This window comes from Rhipicephalus microplus, chromosome 9, assembly GCF_043290135.1.
Source record: "Rhipicephalus microplus isolate Deutch F79 chromosome 9, USDA_Rmic, whole genome shotgun sequence".
Taxonomy (NCBI): Eukaryota; Metazoa; Arthropoda; class Arachnida; order Ixodida; family Ixodidae; genus Rhipicephalus; species Rhipicephalus microplus.
In genome coordinates, this window is record NC_134708.1 from 61,834,134 (window position 1) to 61,842,104 (window position 7,971).

The following is a 7,971-nucleotide window of genomic DNA, read 5'->3' on the forward strand; positions in this document are numbered from 1 at the left end:
CTTTCATGTCAGACTCTTACTATCAAATTATGTTTTTGAATGTAATAAACAGAGTATTGATATACAAAATGATAAGAAATTTTGTAAAATTTTGTAAGAATTTTGTAATTTTGTAAACAGTCCTTAGCATTGGCAAAGGTAATCTTGTACTTTACTGAAAGCTACACCACCTTCGTTCATTGCCTGCTACTGTAGGATATTTGCGTACAATGTGGGTCCCACGGTTTTCATTCCATTACTGTTCTCGTTGTGGCCTTACAGGTTCCTTGTCTATAGAATTTCCTGAGCAGTACCGTTCACTTGTGTCCGTACAAGGCGTACTGCATTCCTGCCGACAGTGCACCTATGCGACCATGATCAAGTGTAACATGTAAAGACTCCTGCGGACACACGCGGGCGCACGCCCCTTTCAGTGCCATTTGTGTCCGGCTGCATTTGCTCGAGACGACCTGGCGAAGCACGTTCATACGCACACAGGAGAGCGTCTTTTCGCTTGTGACCACTGCAGTGCATCATTTTCACGGAAAGAGAAACTCGTTCGCCACGTGCGCACTCACACAGTAGAGTGTCCCTTTTCTTGCGACTGGTGCAGGGCATCGTTTTCACAGATTCAGCTAATCTTGGAGCATGTGTCTCATCATCATAAAAACAAGAAGCCTTAAAAAGTGAGTGGTCTAGAGTCTTTTGTAGTGGGCAAAGTGTATCATTGTGGAAAGAATTCACTATTAGAGATGATAATAAAATAGTAGATTGTGACTTGGAAAGTAACATAGTTTGGCAATTCATGACTGTGAGTGGCATAGATGCGTTGAATGAAAAAAGTGGTAGAAGATAGTGCAACGAAACGTTGCCTTTTTGAGATATGACTCTATCTGTTGTGGGGTCTCGGCTAGGCGAACGAGCGCATCGCCACGCCACGCTCTTGGAGTGAACGGACACAGCAGACGCGGTCGGTACAAAGCACACAACATTCATACATTTATTAACTAATTTAGACGACGATATCGTCCGCCGAATGTTACATCAATTTTAATTAACACGCTACCATACAAAAAACAACGCAGTGACACACAATAACATGATAAACACACACTAACACACCCACCAGGGGTCACCGCTGGCGCTACCACTCTACCAACAGTGGTACTCAAAGCGAACACAACGCCATCTATCGCCCGGCGGTGGTCACCATTGAAATAAAGCCTTGGGGCGAGACACGTGCGCCACGCGGCGCAGAAAACTTTACAGGGGGGGTGTCAGCACCCCCACATTCTCCCAACCTTAAATCAAACCATATCCCGAAATCAAAAATTAGCTACACAAGCTTTAACAAAAAAATGATATCGCACGACCATAATGTCCTTGCACCACGACACCGCCGCTGGTCGACACTGCTGCACTGTTCGGCTAGACTTCACCTTAGTACCGGCCCCACAACAGCAACGTTGCCGTCAGCGCGACGATCCGTCGCTAGCGCCGACACGTCTTCCAGTAGTGACCAGCACTCGCGAGGGCGCCTGACTGCAGGCAGTTGCGCAGGTCCCAGGCATCTCCATCGCCCGACCTCACGACCGCATTCCTGGCCAGCGACGTTGACGATGTGCAGGACAGCCGGCCGTGGATGACTTCCTTCCCGCTGAATACATCAATAACAACAAAAAAAAACTTGGAAGAAAACAATCAAGCAGGTCCTCGGGAAGGGAGCTTCGAGTTTTTCGTCCACGTGGTACGTTGGTCAGTACTGCTAGCTAATACATCGGTGGCGGCCGAGACGCCCATCAAAATAAAACAAAAATCACTTTTCCTAACTCGTGCTCACAAGAAAAAAAAAAGTGAGGGAAGCAGAGCGCAAGATCTCAACGCCACGATCCACCTAGTTGTGCCACGTGCGACAGGTGGCTGCGCAGAGCCTTAGGCCTAATGAGTCGCTTGGCAACAACCGGCATCCACCCAGCACCCAGCCTAGGCGCAGAAGAGGTAGCCGCGAGGAGACGTCCACTCTGTGAGGTGGCCCTATCGCTCACCGCACACAGCTGCTTACCGAGCGATCGGTGTCCACCGCCCCGGGCGGTGTCACGATGCCTCGGCGTCGAGCCGCAATACCAGACAGCAACGACGCCCAGCTCCCTGAGCCCAAAGATATAGAAGAAGCTATTTACAGAAAATCGGACCACCCACGAGGCTTCCGTACTCACTCGCTTCGGGCCTGGCCTACAAACCATGTGCTCTAGGCCTTGCTCACCCCAGGATGCGGACCGCATAGCTCTCGTCCTAATTCAACAACGTTTTTGAAAACTAACAACAAAAATAACAACACTTGCGAGCAAAAAAATAAATAGAAAGTCAACCTGCCGACAAATTCAAACACATTGCAAAACCAATCTCCTCGCTTCTCAAAAAAGCACACCACCGACGCTAGCAAAGAAGTCCTCCCTAGGCCTACTCTACTCCGGCTCTAACAAAATCCCTGTATTGAACCGCAAAAACTGTGGTCCGATACTCCAAGAGCTCCACGTTGGGCAGCCAGTGTGGGGTCTCGGCGAGGCGAACGAGCGCATCGCCACGCCACGCTCATGGAGTGAACGGACACAGCAGACGCGGTCGGTACAAAGCACACAACATACATACATTTATTAACTAATTTAGACGACGATATCGTCCGCCGAATGTTACATCAATTTTAATTAACACGCTACCATACAAACAATATTGCAGTGACACACTAAACACACAATAACATGATAAACACACACTAACACCCAACACACTAACACATACCCAAGGCGGCGGCGCCAATGCCTGACTTTTCTGTGGAACCCCGGCGCGAAGCCCGCGGTGCTGAGCACCGGGGACCCACGCTACAGACAACCGTTCGCGGCAGCAGCCACGCGCAGAAGAGGCTCGCTCAACTCTCGCCCACCACCAAGGCCTGCCTTCCTCCAGGGGCCACCGCCAGCGCTACCACTCTACCAACAGTGGTACTCAAAGCGAACACAACGCCATCTATCGCCCGGCGGTGGTCACCACCGAAATAAAGCCTTGGGGCGAGGTTCGTGCGCCACGTGGCGCAGACAACTTTACAGGGGGGGGGGGTGTCAGCACCCCCACACTGTACAATTGGGGCACTGTGGGGTAAGATTCGCCCATCACAAAAACTTAATGATGGCTTGGGAATCAGTCCTTCTGCCTCACGAAATGGGTGAGGAAAAAAAAAGTGCCAATCGAGATAAAAATCACGATTTTGAAATAAAGCTTCTACGTTCGACATGTAGAACTATATTGGCTGCGCTTTAATGTTTTGCGCCCCTTAATTTGCTTGCTTTTCTGGTTTTGAGCGCTGGCATGGCTTCGTGCTGTCATGATACTGCATATCATATAAAAACTACAGTCGATAAATTAAGCATCATTTTTTTTGTTTGTGAGCGCACTGTTGCATTCATTTTGAGAATCATACAACTGTCTCATAGCATGAACGAACCTGAGGACTTGTATTTTAGTGTATATTTTATATGTTTGAGACATACTGCCCGTATCATTTTGGACTTTTTTTCAGAAAGGACGAACAGTAAGTAGTCTAAATATAAAAAAATATCTGGCGGATATGTCGTACCTTGAGGATCGACATCATGAAGCATGCAGAGGGAGTGTGATCATGCTGTAATTTGTTAATTAAGCAATATGTCATGAAGTGATGCTAAATATATGTACAAGTGCTGCACGTGCAGACATTTGTGGAACAATTGTAGATCGTTATATAACCAGTTGTTTGCACTTGTATAATAATGCCAACAGGAACATTAGTATTAGCAACAACAGAAGTGATCAGCTGATATAAGGCGCTGGGGCTCGAGAGGATGGTAACCCTGAATGCTGCTACATAAATCACCTTCAGCGCATGGTACCTAACTACAGTTGACGTTAACCCAACAGTACGGCTGTATCATAGGAGTACATATGTAATGCTTATAAAATGGGATGGCCAGCACTCCAACTACAGTTTACATTTCATGAACATTAGGGTCACTTTGAAAAGTAGATCCGACATCTAGCGTGACTCAGTAATGAGATGCTTGATTGCCATGCAGAATGTGGGGGTTCGATTCCTGCTAGGACCCCCACATTCATTCTTTGTATTCATCGAGTCAGTGCTGTCCATGTCAGGTTTTTCTTAACGCTCATGCATCAAAATTACCCATGTGTGTTCTCATCGTTACTTGGTAGATGCTGAAGGTTAACCACCTGTGATGCATGCCTGCCTGCAGGTATGCGCCACTGTCTGGTTCGAAGAATTTTTTTTTTTCGCCACCCTACTCAGTTTCACCAATCCCTTGAACTTCAAAGTCGTAATTTTGGCAGAACTACATTTTGATTCATGAATTCTGTCAAAGGATTTGACAGACACGGCAAGTGCTAATGTGGACTTTATCATTTTTTTTTCAGTGAGGTAGATCGAAATGCTAGTTTTATTGAAACAGCAGTGCTGATGTTAACTCTGCATAATTTAGATGATCTTGAATGGCTTGCACATATTGTTTTTCTTTAAATGTAACCCTTTTTAAACTCTAAATTTGGTCTTTCTTGATAAAAAATTGATGTTTTATTTCCTATAACCTGCTCCAAGTTTGCATTTTAGTGCTCCAAAAATAAGGTGCTGCTGCTACAAATTCTATTTCTGCTGTTGCACCCCTGCACAACCATCAGTCTGCTTGTGAATACTTTGAAAATAACTTCCTTTGCTTGGAAGTGCATTGAAAATGACACATGCTTCATAAACTCACGTGTCCTGTGTACATGATTCACAATACAACATGAAATGTTGCCGTAAGAAAGCGTGGTACAAGTGCTCATATCGATTGAATTTCAACGCATGTTGTTATCATAATGACTTCGTGGTTTAAAGCCGGTAACCCACTATAAAAGGCACATAGGCTATTGTGCCTGTTTTCTTAAGGCCACGTAGTGGGTGCATAACAAGTTTGAAAAAGTTTCATGCATAAAGGGTTCGAAGTGTGCACTAGGAACAGAAGATCGCTATCGTGTTGAGCTCCTAAAAGCAAAGCTCTAGGGTTCTTTAATTTTTTTTCGAAAAGGACATAATTTATGTTCTTAAATGCTTTAGCAGAGATGACCGCTAGGGGGCCGTATAGACCAGACGCGTCTCGCATGGGCTCCTGCTTTTCGTGCTTTTTAACCCAAAACAAGGCCAGTGACGAACCCAAGAGTTTCACAGCCTCAGCCGCCAAGACACGAGGAATCGGCGGACACCAGCTTCTTTTGGGTGAGTGCATCTTGTCTCAAGATATGACTTAATTCCCGACAAGCGCGCGTCCAGTTTATTAAGCCTAACGCCAAGTTCGTTCCTGAGCAAAGCCGCGCGGCGCGTGCACAACGCGCTCAGGCGTTCCTGACGGCACGGCGCGAGTGCTCGCGCTCACCGTGGCGAAAAGCTTAGAATGAGCAGAGACGCAGCCGCAGCAAGCGAAAGGCAAAGAAATCAGCAAGACGAAGGAAATACAATGCAAACTGACTCAGTGGAGGCAAACAAAACAACAGAAAATTTGTGGACCTATGACGCTGGCAGTGGCAGAACAATTGCAACGAAAAGCGCTTGGATCACGAGAAATAAGAAAGACAAGAAGGCTGTCACCAATCCAAGGTCACCGGCCAACCAACCCACAGAGCAGCCACCTATCAATAAGCAGATGCTAAAGTCATCACCAACGCAGCAACAACGCAGGCCCAAGATGCCACCTCTGCCGCTCGATGACTTCAAGATCGTCTACCGCCCGCAAGCAGGTCTTGACCTCGCCAAATGGAACGCCGTCGCTGTCACGCATGCCATCGGCAGAGTGAGTGGACTATCACAGCAAAACTTTAACCTCAAGGTACGCTTACAAGTCCAGAGAATGGAAAACCTAATCATCGCAAGCACCGCCGCCAAAGAAGACTCCAAGAAGCTGGTAAGCATCCAGAAAATACAGCTTGGAGGAAATTTTTAGACTGTGAACGGCAACATCAGAACACCGGACGATGTCTCCAGAGGCGTCATCAGTGGCTTGATACCTGGTACGAGCACCGCAGAGCTCATGGCTGGAATTTGCGCACCGGCAAGATACACAATTCTTCATGCCCGAATGCTAGGTCAATCGACCGCGGCAGTCGTCTTCTTTGAAGGACCGCACGTTCCCTAGTACATAATTTTCCATAGCGTAGACTTCCGCTGCAGACCATATCGTAAGTCAGTGCAGTATTGCCGAGCTTGTGGCAATACGGGTCACCGCCAGGACGTCTGTCCGAAACCTATCCCGAATTTATGCTATAAATGTGGCAAGGCCGGACAAACGCAGGGACATGAATGCGCACCCATTTGCAAGATCTGCGGGGAAGGACACGAAACGGGAAGTAAAGAATGCAAAAGGAGACTAAAGCAAAGTCCACCATCCTTCAACGTAAGACAACAGCGCCTCAACAGGCTTCAAGAAATAGACAACAACTGGAACGCCAGCGGAGAAGAGTTCCCTGAGGCTAGCATATCGGCCGCTACCTCTAACAGTAACAATGAGGGCCGCGTCTCCACACGCAGCAGTTCCAAGTCAAAATTTCGTTCGAGTTCGCGCTCCCACTCTCGCACGCGTTCCGTCTCTGCGCGCAGTAGATCCAAATCAATACTGCGTTCCAGTTCGCGCTCCCGCTCTCGCACGCGCTCGCGTTCCGTTAAACGTGCGAGCTACGCTGCCATGGCAAGTGGATCTAATGACCGCAGCAGCTTAACCTCCTCGAAGTCGGACACCTCATCCATACAGGGTCTCGAAGATAGACTGAAAAACCAGCAAGAAAAGCTCCAGAATCAGCACAGCCAACTGCAAAGCCAACAAAGTCTCATAAATAAACTGCTTCAGAGTCAAAAACGACAACAAGAGCTCATTGATAAACTACTTGAAAAGTGCACGCATCAGCAAGGACATTTGGACAATGCAGAACAACAATATCAAGAACAAGCAAAGTCAAGCACAGAGCCGGCAACGACACTGACCAAGGTAGGCGTCCAAGCCCTAGTGAACGCAAGGTGCACGATATTCGAAGAATCTTTCATGAATAACATGCACGCCACGATGGAAAAGATTGTCCAGTCTGCAATAGAAAAAACAGCCTCAATGTTTGAACACAAGATCACTACGCTTAATGCCAAAATTGATGGGATTGCTGTGCAAGTCAACAATTTCATCGCGCACGTGAAGAAAACTTGCGTAACCATGGCACAGTTCAACAGCTTGAACAACCCACGCCAAATGACTCGGAAGAAGGCACGAGCGAACAGTCACAATGCATCTCGCTCAGTCTCGCCGAGTCGCGATCGCAGGCGTAACATCGAATTGATTGAAGATGGCAGTCCCTAACCATAAGTACAAGAACCAGCATTCAACTTTACGCATATGGCAATGGAACTGTCGGTCATACCGCCCTCGACACGCAAGCCTACAAGAATTCATCAAGCTTAACCAACCAGACATCATTGCACTTCAGGAAACCAACACGCAGAACGTACGACTGCAAGGCTACACGACCTGCGCACAAACCCATCGAACTGCCATACTTGTCAAGAAAGCACTTTCAACGCAAAAACACGAAATCGAGGACACTCAAATAGAGCATACCCTAATAGAGATTCTGCCGGAACGAAAGACGCAGCAAAGTCTTTTCATAACCAATATATACAGGTCCCCACGAGACCAACTACCAGACTTCGATCACTTCATACGAGAAATCAGGAAGCGCACAAATGGCCACCAGATCATAATAATGGGAGACTTTAACGCCTCTCACACGGCATGGGGCTATTATATCACCACGAGGAAGGGTTATAGAGTGCACGATACTGCTCAACATCACAGACAAACCCTGTGGAACGACCCTCTTCAGAAGACGAGAATCGGGAACAGCGTCTCCAGGGATACAAATCCAGATCTTACA